Source organism: Bos indicus x Bos taurus, chromosome 1 (genome assembly GCF_003369695.1).
Source record: "Bos indicus x Bos taurus breed Angus x Brahman F1 hybrid chromosome 1, Bos_hybrid_MaternalHap_v2.0, whole genome shotgun sequence".
In the NCBI taxonomy this organism is placed as follows: domain Eukaryota; kingdom Metazoa; phylum Chordata; class Mammalia; order Artiodactyla; family Bovidae; genus Bos; species Bos indicus x Bos taurus.
Genome location: NC_040076.1, coordinates 49,963,336 through 49,978,977, shown reverse-complemented (window position 1 = coordinate 49,978,977; position 15,642 = coordinate 49,963,336). Strand labels below are relative to the sequence as shown.

General features: G+C 40.9%; 1 long non-coding RNA gene across 1 annotated transcript in view; it reads right to left on the bottom strand.

Annotated features, from left to right (window-relative positions):
• LOC113906755 overlaps positions 1-12,888 on the bottom strand; it is an 81,773-nt gene extending 68,885 nt beyond the window's left edge. The window contains exons 1-2 of the long non-coding RNA XR_003514974.1: positions 12,767-12,888; positions 10,825-10,971 (exon numbers count right to left, since the gene is read on the bottom strand). This is a non-coding gene — a long non-coding RNA (uncharacterized LOC113906755). The remainder of the gene's footprint in view (positions 1-10,824; positions 10,972-12,766) is intronic.
• Positions 12,889-15,642: the final 2,754 nt, after the last annotated feature.

The window sequence follows — 15,642 nt, the reverse complement described above, 5'->3', positions numbered from 1 at the left end:
TCGTTCCCAACATCAGGGTCTTTTCAAATGAGTCAGCTCTTTGCATCAGGTGGCCAAAATAGGAGTTTCAGCTTCAACATCAGTCCTTCCAAAGAACACCCAGGACTGATTTCCTTTAGGATGGACTCGTTGGATCTCCTTGAAGTCCAAGAGACTCTCAAGAGTCTTCTCCAGCACCACAGTTCAAAAGCATCAATTCTTCTGTGCTCAGCTTTCTTCATAGTCCAACTCTCACATCCATACATGACCACTGGAAAAACTATAACCTTGACTAGACAGACCTTTGCTGAAAAAGTAACATCTTTGCTTTTTAACATGCTATCTAGGTTGGTCATAACTTTCCTTCCAAGGAGTAAGCATCTTTTGATTTCATGGCTGCAATCACCATCTGCAGTGATTTTTGGAGCCCAGAAAAATAAATTCAGCCACTGTTTCCCCATCTATTTGCCATGAAGTGATGGGACCAGATGCCATGATCTGTTTTCTGAATGCTTAGCTTTAAGCCAACTTTTTCACTCTCTTCTTTCATTTTCATCAAGAGGCCCTTGAGTTCTTCTTCACTTTCTGCCATAAGGGTGGTGTCATCTGCATATCTGAGGTGATTGATACATCTCCCAGCAATCTTGATTCCAGCTTGTGCTTCTTCAAGCCCAGCATTTCTCATGATGTACTCTGCATATAAGTTAAATAAGCAGAGTGACAACATACAGCCTTGACATGCTCCTTTTCCTATTTGGAACCAGTCTGTTGTTCCATCTCAAGTTCTAACTGTTGCTTCCTGGTCTGCATACAGGTTTCTCAAGAGGTAGGTCAGGTGGTCTGGTAGTCCCATCTCTTTCAGAATTTTCCACAGTTTATTGTGATCCACACAGTCAAAGGCTTTGGCATAGTCAATAAAGCAGAAATAGATGTTTTTCTGGAACTCTATTGCTTTTTTGATCATCCAGCAGATGTTGGCAATTTGATCTCTGGTGCCTCTGCCTTTTCTAAAACCAGCTTGAACATCTGGAAGTTCACGGTTCACGTATTGCTGAAGCCTGGCTTGGAAAATTTTGAGCATTACTCTGCTAGTGTGTGAGATGAGTGCAATTGTGCAGTAGTTTGAACTTTCTTTGGCATTGCCTTTCTTTGGGATTAGAATGAAAACAGACCTTTTCCAGTCCTGAGGCCACTGCTGAGTTTTCCAAATTTGCTGGCATATTGACTGCAGTACTTTGACATCATCTTTTAGGATTTAAATAGCTCAACTGGAATTCCATCACCTCCACTAGCTTTTTTTGGAGTGATGCTTTCTAAGGCCCACTTGACTTCACATTCCAGGATGTCTGGCTCTAGGTCAGTGATCACACTGGGTCATAAAGATTTTTTTTTGTATAGTTCTTCTGTGTATTCTTGCCACCTCTTCTTAATATTTTCTGCTTCTGTTAGGTCCACACCATTTCTGTCCTTTATTGAGCCCATCTTTGCATGAAATCTTCCCCTGGTATCTCTAATTTTCTTGAAGAGATCTCTAGTCTTTGCTATTCTACTGTTTTCCTCTATTTCTTTGCATTGATCACTGAGGAAGGCTTTCTTATCTCTCCTTGCTATTCTTTGGAACACTGCATTGAAATGAGTATATCTTTCCTTTTCTCCTTTGCTTTTCACTTCTCTTCACAGCCATTTTGCTTTTATTAATTTCTTTTTCTTGGGGATGGTCTTGATCCCATTCTCCTGCACAGTTTCACAAACCTCCATCCATAGTTCATCAGGCACTCTATGAGATCTAGTCCCTTAAATCTATTTCTCACTTCCACTGTATAATCATAAGGGATTTGATTTAGATCATATCTGAATGGTCTAGTGGTTTTCCCTACTTTCTTCAATTTAAGTCTGAATTTGGCAATAAGGAGTTCATGATCTGAACCACAGCCAGCTCCCAGTCTTATTTTTGCTGACTGTATCGAGCTTCTCCATCTTTGGCTGCAAAAAATATAATCATACTGATTTTGGTGTTGACCATCTGGTGATGTCCATGTGTAGAGTCTTCTCTTGTGTTGTTGGACGAGGGTGTTTGCTGTGACCAGTGCATTCTCTTGGCAAAACTCTTATTAGTCTTTGCCCTGCTTCATTCTGTATTCCAAGGCCAAATTTGCCTGTTACTTCAGGTGTTTCTTGACTTCCTGCGTTTGCATTCCAGTCCCCTATAATGGAAAGGGCATCTTTTTGGGTGTTCTAAAAGGTCTTATAGGTCTTCATAGAACCGTTCAACTTCAGCTTCTTCAGCATTAGTGGTTGGGGCATAGACTTGGATTACCGTGATATTGAATGGTTTGCTTCGGAAACGAACAGAGATCACTCTGTCGTTTTTGAGATTGCATCCAAGTACTGCATTTTGGACTCTTTCATTGACTATGGCTACTGCATTTCTTCTTAAGGATTCCTTCCCACAGTAGTAGATATAATGGTTATCTGAGTTAAATTCACCCATTCCAGTCCATCTTAGTTCGCTGATTTCTAGAATGTCGACGTTCCATTTCCAATTTACTTGATTCACGGACCTAACATTCCAGGTTCCTATGCAATATTGCTCTTTACAGCATTGGACCTTGCTTCTATCACCAGTCACATCCACAACTGGGTATTGTTTTTGCTTTGGCTCCATCCCTTCATTCTTTCTGGAGTTATTTCTCCACTGATCTCCAGTAGCGTATTGGGTACCTACCGACTTCGGGAGTTCATCTTTCAGGGTCCTATCTTTTTGTCTTTTCATACTGTTCATGGGGTTCTCCAGGCAAGAATACTAAAGTGGTTTGCCATTCCCTTCTCAGTGGACCACATTCTGTCAGACCTCTCCAGCATAATCCGTCCATCTTGGGTGGCCCCACATGGCAAAGCTTAGTTTCATTGAGTTAGAGAAGGCTGTGGTCCATGTGATCTCCATCTTAAACCTCCAGTAAATAATGATTAACACAGAAAATTACTATGAAATTATAGTTCTGCATTTTTATCATTTGTGAGGTATACTCTTTCACCACCTTTTCACATGATGTATCTTATTGTCAGTAGAACCAATACAATCAGTGAGGAGAAACTTATCATTACTTGTCACCTGCCCTAACAGCCAGCTTCTGTTTGCCTAAGTTTACCATAGATGATGCATAGATGTCGCCTTTTGTTGTTGTGTTAGTTGCTCAGTCACGTCTGACTCTCCATGACGCCATGGACCGTAGCCTGCCAGGATCCTCTGTCCATACTGGAGTGGGTAGCCATTACCTTCTTCAGGGTATCTTCCTGACTCGGGGATCAAACCTGGGTCTCCTGCACTGCAGGCAGATTCTTTATCATCTGAGCCACCAGGGAAGCCCAGGTGTAATGGAGACTTACATTAATAAGAGCTCCAGAACCTGAGCCTCTTTTGACTGAAGGACAAAATTCCATTCCTTGCCACACTTGGATAAATTTAATAGTCATTTATTCTTTCATTTACTCCATAATTCAGAAGTATTTCTTGAGTATCTAAAAACAAGTATTGTCCTGGGCCCTGAGGATGTGCCAGATACCATGTCTTTGCTTTCATGGGTATGGCAATCTTCTGGAGACAATGTGACACGGAAAACAAATTATATAAATATATATATACACACACACACACATATACATACACACCAGAAGTGCTAAGTGCCAAGAAAAATAAAACAGGTATGTGATAAGGGGTGTGCTGTGGGAAGCAGGGTCATCTTGGAATTTACAATCAAAGAAAGTCTGGTAGGTGATACTTTTGTGGATAGTTAATTGAAAGCAGAGTGCTGACGTGCATGCCCAGAGGAAAGACACTCCAGGCAGCAAGGGATTTAGGATTAACCTTATCTCTCAGACACAATATTTGATCCAGTGACAAAAAAAGAAAAGAGCTATCAAACCATGAAAATACATGGAAAAAACTTACATGCATATAGCTAAATGAAAGAAGCCAGTTGGCAAAGCTTCTCCACTGTGTGATTTCAATATGACAGGCTTGAGAAGGCAAAACTGTAGCAACAATAAAGGATCAATGGATAGATACTAGAGGTCTGTTAGGAAGGAATGATGAACAAGTGGAAAGCAGAGGCTTTTTAGGGCAGTGAGCCTATTCTCTATGATGCTGACAGTGAACACACTGCATTATGCATTTGTCAAGACCCACAGAATGCACAACAGAGTGAACCCTAATGTGGACTACGGACTTTAGGTAATTATAATATAGATATTGGATCATCAACTGGAACACATGTACCATACTAATGCAAGTTATTAATAACAGGAATGTGCATGTGTGTGAGAGTGGGGAGAAAGGAGGGTTGGGGAAAAGGAGTATATGGGGAATCCATTCTTTTGGCATAGTTTTCCTGTAAATTCTCTAGAAAGCCTTTAAAAAAATAGCTAGGGGAAGAAATATGCATAAAAGGATAAGATGAATTTGTGACTGCTTTTGCGATCTACCACAGCATCAAAGACCATCTGCCAAACCTCCGGATTCATCTCTTAATTCATCTCCCCAGGCTTCTGGTCAAATGGCTTAGCAACCCAACCCAGGCCCTGAAAACAACTGCGTTTCTACACCCTGGTACATTTCCTGATGTTCTTCCCTTAGCTCGAGGGCTCCAAACTCCCCTTCTCTGTGTATTAAAGTTCTTTTCATTTCTTAACCAGATTCTCTTATTTTCTCCATAAATCTTGTTTGTATCCTTTAGTCAAAAATTATCCTCCTCCTCTTGTTTTCCAACAACATCCTGCTAGTGCCTTATTATTGATCCTGGTTGGCCTTATGTTATGCTGTTGTTGTATGTTTTTGAATCTGTTCCCCTTGAGGGCCAGTTCTTTATCTTAATTTTGATTCAATTATAACACTAAGCACAGTGCAAGGCATGTAAGTGGGACCAAGTGACTGTTAATTGGAAACAGTAATTTAAAACGTAGAAGAGAAGTGATAATTTAGTCACAAAAGTCTTGTTTTCTTGGTTTTCCAAAGCAGTTTGGATTTCCTGGTCCTCTTTCACTGCTAATGACCCAAATTACATTTTACTTGTAAAATAGAGAGAATGATATGGAGAGACAGTGTATGTTATTAAATTACACAAACAATAATAATAGGAAGTGATTTCATGTAAAGTATGTAGTGGAAAGGGAAATCGGATCTATTGAATATAAAAAATATCACATTTAACTTAGGGGCTGTGGTGAAGGAAAATACATATAAATTATTAGCTATTAGAGCTAGCAGATTCCTATTGTAATTGACAATGCTAACACTATAAACACAGTTTCATGAGAATAAATTTGGAGTCAATGCTATACCATTTGGGGGTATATTTTTCTTTATTACCTTGACAATCAGAAACAGTGGGGATTTGAGTTGCTGATTTTAATTGATAAGCAGATTGCTTTTGCCAACTATTGAGCTCTAATGGCCAAGGTCTGCTCATTTTTTCAACATCATTTCTGTGCAATTGAAATAAAATGATCAATTATTCTTTTAAGCACAGCATCTGTGTTTCGAGGGCAAGTTAAGAACGGATGTAAAAATTGATTTTGTGGATGAGTCTCAGAGGGGTACTGGCTCTTTCCCTTCAGGAAAGTTCCCATCTTTGAGCAGAAGGCAGCTGCTAGAATTAGGGCACACGTGGCAGATATGTGCAGGTTTAGTACACAACCTATGGAGCAGTTTAAACTGGTAACAACTGACATAAGTGAGAGCTAATCTAATGCCACATTAGCTGAGAAAAACAAGTGACCTAAAGAGAGCAATAACTACTCAGTGTTACATACCTAGAAGGGAAAGAAGGCCATGACCCTAACAATACACAGCCTCTCCCGCTGCCACTATGAAGGACATGTGGGGTAGGGACAAGAACCAAGGAGGGAGAATCTCCATTGATGGGAAACTTTATCTTCTTCAAAATTCGGTAACAGCTTCACATAATCCCCTGGGCTTTGTAATATACACTTATTAATACAAATGTTTGTAGGGATGTGCTTAGTGATAGAACATGGTGCTTACAGATGTATGTATTCTATTATATCTGTATGCATATCTGTATTATGTACATCTGTATATTAGTTCAGTTGCTTAGTCGTGTCTGACTCTTTGCAACCCCATGGACTGCAGCATGCCAGGCTTCCCTGTTCATCACCAACTCCAGGAGCTTACTCAGACTCATCCCCATTGAGTCAGTGATGCCATCCAGCCATCTCATCCTCTGCCATCCCCTTCTCCTCCTGCCTTCAATCATTCCCAGCATCAGGGTCTTTTCAAATGAGTCAGTTCTTCACATCAGGTGGCCAAAGTATTGGAGTTTCAGCTTCAACATCAGGCCTTCCAATGAATATTCAAGACTGATTTCCTTTAGGATGGACTGGTTGGATCTCCCTGCTGTCCAAGGAACTCTCAAGAGTCTTCTCCAACACCACAGTTCAAAAGCATCAATTCTTTGGAGTTCAGCTGTCTTTATAGTTCAACTCTCACATCCATACATGATTACTGGATAAACCATAGCTTTGACTAGATGGACCTTTGTTGGCAAAGTAATGTCTCTGCTTTCAAATATGCTGTCTAGGTTGGTCACAACTTTTCTTTCAAGGAGCAAGCATCTTTTAATTTCATGGCTGCAGTCACCATCTGCAGTGATTCTGGAGCCCAAGAACATAAAGTCTGTCATTGTTTCCACTGTTTCCCCATCTATTTGCCATGAAGTGATGGGACCAGATGCCATGATCTCAGTTTTCTGAATGTTGAGTATTAGCCAATTTTTTCACTCTCCTGTTTCACCTTCATCAAGAGGCTCTTTAGTTCTTCACTTTCTGCCATAAGAGTGGTGTCACTGGATATCTGAAGTTATTGCTATTTCTCCTAGCAATCTTGATTCCAGCTTGTGTTTCATCCAGTCCAGCAATTCTCATGATGTACTCTGCATATAAGTTAAATAAGCAGGGTGACAATATACAGCCATGACGTACTCCTTTTCCAATTTGGAACCAGTCTATTGTTCCATGTCTAGTTCTAACTGTTGCTTCTTGACCTGCATACAGATTTCTCAGGAAGCAGGTCAGGTTGTCTGGTGTTCCCATCTCTTGAAGAATTTTCCACAGCTTGTTGTGATCCACACAGTCAAAGGCTTTGGCATAGTCAGTAAACAGAAGTAGATGTTTTTCTATACATATACACATACATACATAAATGCATGCATATCTATACATAAATGCATGTATATCCATATACATACATAAATGTATGTATATCTATACTTTAGAAAATGTATGTATATCTGTATGTATTCTATTAGTTAGAAAATAGTATTCATAAATGTATGTATTCTAAAGTGTATACCTAGGATCAAGATAACACCAGAAGAAATAATCTGTAGAAGAAAGAAAGAATCTTTCTTCTACATATAGCCCAGAATGTAGAGGGAAAAAATGAGCAAGACTATGATATGCATAAACCCAACTCACTTAATACTCTACATGACATCCAAGACATGCCTAGTTCGAAAAGCTCCACCAATTCACTGACATCCCCAATTTTGATTAAAAAGATACCCTCCTGTTGTTTCATTTTCAGTGATGGAGCCTAGAGTTCATATGATCCATTCCTCTGCTGTGAACACCAGCCCAGGCAGCTATCTGTATCCCTACCCAACCCAACACACACACACACATCGCACTCCAACCTCAAGGGAGGAAAGACAAAATTCTTCATTTACCAAAACCATAAAAGCATTTAATTCATTTAGTTGTTTTGACTAGTAACTGAGCCAAATTTTATAAAATTCCTTGTACATGGCAATCTCATAAAAACTGCTGTTACTGTTACTACTGTTGCTGCTACTGTCTGATTCCAAGGCAACACATAATCTAGGCATTAACCGTTATGCATAATGAGTTCATTGTGATATAATGTAAAGTGCTGAACCTGGAATCACATTCAAGAGAGTTGGCTTATTTACTCTACCTCCCTGAATCTCCACTTCTCCCTCTGTAAAATGGAGCAGTAGCATTTACCTCAGGATTGTTGTAAGGAATTGATGTACAATAATTAGGAAGTGGCTGGTGATGGATAAATGTCAGTATCTTCTGCGATCTTCTTCTAAACCCTGCCTGTGAGTGTCTCCACTCGAGATAAGAGGTCGCAGCACTTGAATCAGTGGGTTGTACACCTGCCATTCCTTCCTACTCTGAGTGATGGATGAAAACCTGTTATCTCTTTCTAAGCAGCAGCTGCTGTTGACTGCCACACAAGTGTTCCCGGAACATGTTGTGAGCAGACAGTGACGCTTTATGGCCCATAGTCAGCTGACCATTTCTCTGGAGGAGTGAAAAACCCAAATATGGTATGTGAACCAGTGCAGTCAACCTATTCAGAATTTGGACCTGGATGGGTACAAGAGTGATCGCGTCCTTAACTACCCCATTTCCAGCAACACTGCATGCTTACGAAGCACTTAAAAGCCCATTCATTGTAATTGTGCATTTAACATGCCCCAGTTTTTATGTTTATCTCTAAAGCCAATTATGTTCCTAAATTTGTTTTGCAAGTTTTCTCCCAGGAAATTTCCAGTTATTCTCCAGATTTAAGCTATTGTATGACTTTTTATCTCTTTCCACCATTCTTATCTATTCTACTGGCCACCAAGAAGTTTGTAAAGAAATTCAAGATGAATATTAACATGAATCCTGTACTAGCACTTCTGCAGAGAGGCAGAGTAATCTGGGAGGCAAGCAGGATACAGGATACTGATCGTCTCTCTGTAGGGGATCTATATCAGTCAAGCCTCGCTTCTCTCAATTATGAAAGAGAGAAGAATGCATTCTGGTAAAGAATGGTTGAAGCTTAAGTGAACACACGAAAGGGAAATGCCTAGCACATAGCTGATGCTCAACTTTTCTATGGGTCTTCCTTCTCTACACACCGATTTGCTCAGTCTATCCTTGATTCCCCTTGTTAAAAACTTACTCTGAGCCTCTTGCCTATTTTAACTCAGCCCTGTCACAACTTCAGAGAAGCAATTTGTGAGCACGTAGCTGCAGAAATACCCCAACTGTGTAATTTCAGAGCTCCCGTGCTTGGTGGCGGGGATGGGAAGGATGGAGCCTTCCTGGGAAGAAGCAGTGACACTGTGGCCCCACCCGCTATGAGACCACAGGCGGCCTGACAGACAGGCACGTTTTCCAGGTGCCCACTGGGCTCAAAGCACCTGATTAGGCTCAGTGAGGGCAGACAAAGGAAAGAGATGATGGACCTCCTGCCTGGCTGCTCCTTCCACCAACTGCTCAGAAGCCTGAGAGAAGCCAGGGAGTCAAGGTTAGCTGGAAGATGTCATACCACAATGTACTCTACTCAAGCAGAGCTCATTTTGAGCTGGCAAGTATTGTTAGCACAGAAAATATTCATTCCTGGAGTAAGGAAGCTGGAAGTTAACCAGATTCAGAGCACTCAGGGGGCCTTGTAAATCACAGAGCTGCTGAACAACCTGAAAACTCCACTGAGAACAGTGAGAGTATGTATTCCAGTCACAAAGGAGCATAGAAGCTTTTTGTAAACCCAGTGAAGGTAGATGCTGTGCGATCGCTTCACAGAGAGGACAAAATCTAGGACAGCAGCTACAACAAAGCCACAGAGAAGCCACAGTCCTGGTGTCTTTATTTTTACTCAGTACTTAAGTTTTTGGATCTGTCATTTGTGAATATTGCCTGATCAAAATGAAAACCTCCTGTGTGAACAGAGAAGGGCTGGGGAGGGCAGAGGCTAGTTTATCTCTGCAGTGGATCCGTCCCTCTGCCTTGCCTGAGGAGCTTGGAAGAGCAGACTGTTCCAGCTGGAGATAACGGGGAGCATGATCGCCCCGCTGTCTCAATTATTTCTGAAATGCAAAAGTGCAAGGGCAGATTTGTATTTAGGAAAAACCCAAGCCTTCCCACACAGTTGTGGGCTTTGTTCTCCCAGTTTTCTTCTCAGAGTTCCACTCTCTCTGGGAGAACTAGATTCTCGCAGAAACTGAACCAAACTGGGAAGATTAATCCAGGTGGGTTACATGCCAGTTTTTCAACAAATCTTTGAAGGTGGATGTGTAACAGACATTTCTAATTATTTATAATGACACTTCTATTACTATGGCTCTTTTCTCCTAAGGACTTAGATTTCAGCATGCTCTAGGGTACTGCTATTCATCACAGGTTATTTGTTTAAAAATTGAAGTAAGGGGGATATGCAATAGGCAATCTAAAATCACATTTTATGCATCTTTCCATTATTAACATTTTTATATTACCAAGAGTGACTACTTTCTTGTGTCAATTATATTTTTTAAAGACAAATTTCAAAGTTGTAACTTAAAAGATTTAAAGTCAAAGTCAACAATAAACTTCAGTATAGGAGAAAGAACTTCAGATTTGAGACAAAACACTAGGTTTAGTTTAACTGTACCACTTTAGAAAATGTTATTTACCCTTTCCAGCCCCAGTGTTGTTAGGTATAAAACAAGGATGAAAGTGTTTATGAAAATGAAAATGTTGTGGTTATTAGAGTTGAATTGTAGCTATGAGTTGAATGTGATCAATTAAATACACAAAAGCTATCAGGTGAAACAGTTTATGACAGTGTTTTCCTGGGTAGCGGTTCACGTTCACAGACGGAAGGATAGCTTTAAACAGAGGTCCCATATTTGAGGACCATGGATAAAGTTTCAAAGATGGATTTCCCCAGGAAGTCCACAAATACCCTGAAAACAATGAGCAAAACTTCCGGGCACCTGTGTATGTTAGGACTCTGAGTTGCAAGTGACAGAAACTGAACCCATATCAACTTACCCAGACAAGAAAGTACAGGTAGAAGCCTGAGGAGCTTGGAACAGGTGGAACCAGGGCTTGGAATACAGCCAAGTTGCTTGCCCCACTTGGTAGCTGTTTCTTTCTTAAATGGGCATTATTTGTAAGCAGATAGGGTGTCGGGGGGTCCTAGAGAAAGAGAACCAGGCATGGTTTTCTTTACATAAGAGAAACTATTTTGGCCTTAACCATTTTGTGATCTAAGCCTAGCTAGAATGCTTGCTCTTGAGCAGGTCTCAGTAACTGATGTTCTTAAGGAAATGCAGAAACAAAGGAAAAGTAGTCAAGAAACAGTCATTCAAAATACAACAGAGTCCTGGTTCCTTCTCCGAGGTATACACAACAATCTGATACAAATCTGAGTTCTACAGGAACTAGGTCCCCCCACCCAGGTGGAGGATGGAATGATGATGTTGATCCTCCAAACTTCAATCAACTAAAGCTTGGACTCTGGCAACCTTTGCCCCAATTCTATAATGAATTCTGCTCTGCTCAAGCCCCTTCAAGTACACACATACCCTTTTGTCAAGGGTTCCTTCATTTTGGTGTTGGGGAGACACTACTTTGTGAACGATCCCTCGCATTCTTCATACTTGCTGCAAGTAATAATAAATCCCTCCTCCCGATCTCTGGGTTGGTTGCGGATTTCAGCAAACCTAGTTTTTGCATAACATATTCACTTTTACACAGCTGACCAGCTCCTCAAAAACATGTTGAGGGGCATGGATTCAGACTATCACTCACCCATACTCGAGAGGAACTGGTTCTCTCTCTTCCCAAGAGGTCTCAGGAGACGACTCCTTGTAAAGAGACTTCTCTCATTTTAGAACATCACTGTGACCAGGAGGCAGAGTATTGAAGATGCTAATGAGTACCACCTGCATGCCGCAGAGTAGGAAAAAGGAAAGCATTTCCCAGGAGAAAAGGAGATTGCGTATGGGGAGAGAAAGTTCACATAAATGGACTATTTTGTGGGAATTCTTTATCAGATTTTCAAATGTTTACATTCACCATAGAGGAACCACACATATCTACAGATTTGAAAATTAAAAGGGTATTTCCTCTTGTGGAAATGTCTTAAGGCAGATATTTCTTAAAGAAACCTAATGTTCTGTGATACATAAAAAGTTTTCACTTAATTTTAGTTCTGTGATTAAAAGATTAAGTTACTCACTAAAACCTTCACATAAACAAATTAATATTCCAATTGACATGCAAAGAAGACTACAATTAAATTCTCAGTCGGCATCTTAGGTTCCATAAAATGGCTAATATCTGTAAATAGACATCCGTTAACTTCAACAAATATTTGAATACTTGTTATGCATAAGATTTTGAGCTTAGATAATGTCAAAATATAGTTGATCATTTTGAGGAAACATCCTTAACATTTGTGATGATTAATTTTACTTGTCGACTTAACTAGGCTACGGTGTCCAATCGCTTGTCAAACACCAATCTTGACGTCGCTTTGAAGGTACATTTTAGACGTGATGAACACTGCAATCAGTAGACCCAGGAACGCAGATTAGTCTCTATACTGTGCACAACTCACCTAAACAGCTGAAGCCTTTAAAAGCAAAAACGGGTTTCTCAAAAAAGCAGTTTGGCCTCAAAACTGCAGCATAAAAACCTCACCTAAGTTTCCAGCCAGCAGATTCCCAGCTTTCAGATTTTGGACTGAATACTGCAACACTAACCCTACCTTGAATTTCCAGCCTGCTGTACAGATTTCAAGACTCGCAAGCCCCACCATCATGTGAACCAATTCCTTAAGGCAAATCTCTTTCTTTCTCCTACTGGCTTTGTTTCTCTAGACTCTGGCTAATACAAGATCCCTAAAATATAAAGAGTATCAAAAATTGAGCTGAAAATCCAAAAATTAAATCAGCAGAAGAAGCAGACCTTCTGCAAGGTCACCTACCTTGACGTGGACTTCGATCACCCGCTTGAAAACATCCCACCAGCAGCGCAAGCAGCGGGGACAGCGCGGCGGGCGGAAGAGACCTTTGCAAGAAGCCTGCTCTGGGCCAACGCGGCTGCGTGAGGCTGAAACCCAGGCGCCGCCCACGGAAAGCCTGAGATGGTAAAGATGCATGTGTGGGTCATGATCGTCCTGCCTGAGATGGTGGTTAGCGTGGGATGGGGTGGGTGGGCTACAATTGCAAGAGCTTCAACCAGGTGCAAATCAAGCCTGATGGGCCCCCACCTGAGCATGTTCTCAGTCACCTATAGGGCCTCTGAAGCTCTTGGGGGGCGGGTGGGGGGGAGTGCACCACCCACTCCAGTGCTCAAGTAGCCTGCTCTGCCAATAAAGGCACAGAATTCTCAAAAAAAAAAAAAAAAGAGTTCTGTGACTGTTTCACATAAAAAGAAATACCAAAGACACTTAATGTTTTTCAAGATTAGGGAAAGCACATTAACAGTAAATTAAAATATCTATATTACATATCAGAATGACAAAAAAAGAAATAGTTTCAATGTGTACCAGTAAACAAATGAACTCTGTTATCAGGTAACCACACAGAGATAATTTTTTTAACCTGTGGTCACTTAATTATATTAAGGTAGTTAAAGAGACTTTCAGTGTGAGAAAACAGAGAAAAGATATGCAAAGTAAAACAAGTTAAATGTAAAACTGCTAGCTTAAATTTGAATTAGAAACTCATTTTTCTCTTAAAAAACAAGCACATTTCTTGACTCTGTCCACAGAAAACACCTAATAGCAACGAGAAGCTGTGTGGTTTGTGAATATAATTTCTACTAAAATATTCCAGGGCTCTTGATGAAATAAGTGTTTATAGCCAGACCTGGGGCAAGTGATGGGAACATGAACTTGAGACATCTTACTGTACAGGAAATAAGGAGTTTGTCTAGACCAATGTCCTCACATCAAAAGAAAACAGAAACCAACATGTAAAGTGCTCTCTCCCTATTGGCCTAAAATGTGGAGCCCTATAATGGCACCCCACTCCAGTACTCTTGCCTGGAAAATCCCATGGATGGAGGAGCCTGGTGGGCCGCAGTCCATGTGGTCGCTAAGAGTTGGACAAGACTCAGCGACTTTGCTTTCACTTTTCACTCTCCTGCATTGGAGAAGGCAATGGCAGCCCACTCCAGTGTTCTTGCCTGGAGAATCTCCGGGATGGGGGAGCCTCGCTGGCTGCCATCTATGGGGTCGCACGGAGTCGGACATGACTGAAGCAACTTAGCAGCAGCAGCAGCATACCAAGGTCACAGGTGTGGAGCCGTGGACCACAGTCACAGGAGAAAAATCTCTGGAACTTACCAAGCCCCATAGCAGCTGTTGCCTTGAGCCTTGTGATCTAAACTGGCCAGGTCCCTGACCCCATGTTTGGTAAAAATACCCATGCTATTACGCACCCTGTAGCATCCTAACCAATCACCTAGTGCCGCCTTTCTAGAAGGAATTTTCTGTCTCGAGGCTATAAAAATTGGCTACTAGCCTGTGAAATGGTTTTGCTCTCCCTTGAGCAGGCCTGCTGTTCTAACAGCATCTCCCACTCTAATAATTTTATTTTCCTCTCATTCTGCCTCGTGTTTGGAAATTCTTTTTCAACCTGCACACAGACCATGATGAATAGGACAATGTGAGCATCAAAATAATAATAATGCCAATGATAGATTGAAATGCATATGATATATAAAAATCCATTAGCTCATTAATATTCCTGAGGAAAAACTATTCCTTGGTTACCATTTGGAGTTCGTAAGACCCAATGCTGTTCCTCTAAAAACTGATGCAAGAAGAACCAGGCATCTATTCTTCCTTTCCTGTAGAAACTTTAGGGTAGGGTAACTAAGTAATTAATGTGTGTAGTTATTTATAGAAGACTCTCCTCTAATATCGGAGAAGGCAATGGTACCCCACTCCAGTACTCTTGCCTGGAAAATCCCATGGATGGAGGAGCCTGGTGGGCTGCAGTCCATGGGGTTGCTAAGAGTCAGACACAGCTGAGCGACTTCACTTTCACTTTTCCCTTTCATGAATTGAAGCAAATGGCAACCCACTCCAGTGTTCTTGCCTGGAGAATCCCAGGGACAGCGGAGCCTGGTGGGCTGCTGTCTATGGGATCACATAGAGCTGGACACTACTGAAGCGACTTAGCAGCAGCAGCAGCTCCTCTAACATATGCTGAAATAATGGTATAATTAGAAAATCACCATTTGCAACCTCCAGGTTATCAATGGAGCTGGAAAAAGGTCATCAATGTATGTTCAACCATTTGTTAAAGATTGATAGGGAAATTCATAAGAAATACTTTGAACCCCAAATCTAATAATCATTAAAAGTGTGACTACCACTTAACAAGTGTTAGTGAGAATGTGGAAAAATTGCTACCCTTGTGCACTACTGGTTGACATGTATACAACTGCTGTGGAAAACAGTACAGCAGGTCCTCAAAAAATTAAAAATAGAATTCCGATGTGGTCCAGCAATCCCACTTCTGAGTGTATATCTACCAAAATTGTAATCAGGGTCTTGAAGAGATATTTGGACACCTGTTTTCATAGCAGCACCATTCACAATAGCTAAAATGTGGGAGCAACCTAAGTGTCCACTGAGGGATGAATGGATGAGCAAAATATAGTATACACAAGCAATGGAATACTATTCATGCTTAACAAGGAAGGAAATTCTGAAAATACTACAAGATGGATGAACCTTGAGGTTATAATGCTAGGTGAAATAATCCAGTGACAAAAGACAAATATCCTGTGATTTCTCTTGTATGTGGTACTTCTGATAGTCAAAATCATAAAGACAGAAAGTGTAAT